Raw genomic sequence first — 3062 nt, 5'->3', positions numbered from 1 at the left:
ATATATATATATATATATATATATATATATATATATACTTGGGATCATGTGAGAGTAATTCTCAACCTTGGATTAGATCTACAATTTGAACATTTATAATCACAAATTGCCACGAAACTTTTCAATAATTACAAAATTGTCACCGTACAACTTTTGACCATTAGACCATTAGATCATTAGCTTATAAAGTTGATCAATGAACATATATAGGTATATTGGGTTCACGTGAGACCAAGGGTTTTTCGTGAGACCCGTGAGACCAATTTATGTTCATTGATCAACTTTATAAGCTAATGATCTAATTGTCAAAAATTGCACGGTGACAATTTTGTGATTATTGAGAAGTCTCGTGGCGTTTATGAATGTTCATATTGTAGATCTAATCCAAAGGTTGAGAATTGATATTACGGGTCTCACGAAAAATCCTTAGTCTCACGTGATTCCAAGTATATATATATATATATATATATATATATATATATATATATATATATATATTTGTAGAATTGTAGGTTATGCCCTTATATATAATATTATTGCACCAACAGAAAATTGGTAAGCAAGCAGGTTTATAAAAATTTATAAAATTTGTTTTTAATTATTACAAATAAGATCCCATTTAGTTTGTGGGATTCAAAAGAATTTAAAGAGATTTGGAATTTGATTTCATTTCAATCATATTTTGATTTATAGAAATGTTTAGATTTGAAATTTTGAGATTTCGAAATCTCATAAACATGGGATTTAGAAATCTCATTCAGATTGTTGGTAATTTCCAAGATTCCTTATGATTTGTTTGTAATAATATTTTATTATATGTTAAAATACAATTGTTTTGTAATAACAAATCAATAAAAACATAACCTAATAATTTTTATAATTTACTTATCATAAATGAAATTCAATTTAATTTCAAATCCTACAAACTCTAATTTTAAATCCTTCAATGAAATCCAAATTCTTAAAAATATTCTATCAAACCAAACGAACCTTGAGTTAGGGGCTGTTTACCAAACACTTATCCGGTAAACGTTTACCGGTAAATTTAACAATATCATTTACTTACCAGATAAGATTTTAGTCCACCAAAACGGTATCGTATGCAACAATTTACCCGATAAGCGTTTACTGTGGTAAGCGTCATCGCATTCACTTACCGGGTAAGACTTTTGGTCCTTATCTCGCTTTTACCGGGTAAGATTATTGATCCTTATCATATTCATCCGGTAAGTTAAAATGACTTGGTGTTCACTTACCCGAGTAAACGTTTGGTAAACGGCTTCTTAATTGTTATATGATAATTTAATCATGTGTAGTATTGAGTTTTGGTTTTATGTTTTAATGAATGCTTTAATCACCGAGTTTTAACGTTAAAAAAGTTAGGTTTTGAGATAACCCCTGTTTTTATATTGAGAAAAATAATTTAAATAAATATTTTTTTTAATTTAAAAAATCACTGACATAACATCTTTTATTTTTAATTAAAATAAATTTTATCAATAATCTTTTTTAAATGTAAGTACTTTTTTATTATATTTGTTTTATTTTATATAATGTAAGTATTTTTTTTTTTTGTTCAAAAAATGTTTAGGGACTTTATCGTTCAAAATATGAATGTTCATTGGCTTTTTTCATATTTTTCCATTATTTTACTTCGTTAATTAGTTTTATAGGTCATAAGAATGTATCTAACCGGTTTTAGAAAGTCCAAGAAGTTGTTTAACAGGTTTTAGAATATTCAAGGACTTATTTGTTCAAAAAAAATGTCCAAAAACTTAATTATTCCAAACACTAAAGTCTATTGGGTTTTTTAGATTTTTTTTTTTTTCCTTTTAATTACAAAGATTAAACATGTAATAAAAACCAAGGGACCAAAGATGTAATTCACACTCTAGCTTTTACCCATTAATTAGAAAAACAGAAAAAGAAAAACCATAAATCATTTAAAAAAGAAAACAAAAACACCCCAAAATATCTCTAAATATTCATCTTCATCTTCATTGCCGGAGAACCAGACTCTACCCTCTATCTCTCCAAATCTTCATCTTCATCTTCATCTTCATCTTCATCTTCATCTTCATCTTCATCTTCTGTCGCTCCCCCTCCCCCTTTTGTTCTCCTTCGCATGAACACAAAAGTTTTTTGCAGCGATGAAGATGGCTTTTGCAGAGGTCAAATTCTCTGTTTTTACAACGATAAAGATGAAGATCCAAAGATCAAAATCTCTGGTTTTTCAGTGATGAATCTATAGCTCTTACCCATTAATCGGCTTTTTCTTTAGGGTTCTCCTTTTTAAGGAATTTTTATTTCTCATCGGTGGAGAACGTGGTTGATTTCTCATTCCTAATGCCTGCCCTCCCCATCGTTGGTAACAACCTCTCCCTCCTCTTTAAAAAACCAGACACCCTCCCCCCGCCCATCGTTGTTTATGACTCTGGTATTCAAGTTGCCTGAGTTGGTCGACAATTTGGTATCGGTGAGTGAGGTCGGATTTGGGTAAGTCTTGATGAGTGAGGGTCAGCCTTCTTCCCCTATTCCAATCGTTGTCTTCCTCTTCATAGTTAACGAGAAGCTAGGGTTTCAACGATATCCAGATCCAGTCGTTGTCTTTAATCAACGTGAACCTAGAATTTCAACATTTTTCTAGTTTAAATTCGATTGTCACTTAGGGTTCACTGATTTAAGGTTTCGATATTTGATTTCCACAATCTTGATATTTTTTGTATAATGTGTTTTTGGTGTTCATGTGATGGTGATAATTTAATGTTGTTGACATTTTAGTACAATGTGTTCATCGTATTCATGATAATTCTCTGGGGAGGAGAGATGAAATCTGGGTTGATGTTCAGTGGCGGATCTAGAAAAAACTATTATGGTTGGGGGCACACTTAGGAGGGTCGAAAAAATTTCGAAACCGAACAATTCGTCCGAACCAAAAAAGGTTTCGGGTTTCCATTTTCAGGTTTAAACTGTTCGGTTAACCGAATAAAGATAACTAATGTGGTGGAAATAAGCTAGGCATTGACTCTAGGGGTGGCAATGGGTCAGGTTAGGTTGGGTTC

The sequence above is a fragment of the Cynara cardunculus genome (genome assembly GCF_001531365.2).
Source record: "Cynara cardunculus var. scolymus isolate 2C chromosome LG 1, CcrdV1, whole genome shotgun sequence".
In the NCBI taxonomy this organism is placed as follows: Eukaryota; Viridiplantae; Streptophyta; class Magnoliopsida; order Asterales; family Asteraceae; genus Cynara; species Cynara cardunculus.
This window is presented reverse-complemented; position numbering follows the sequence as displayed.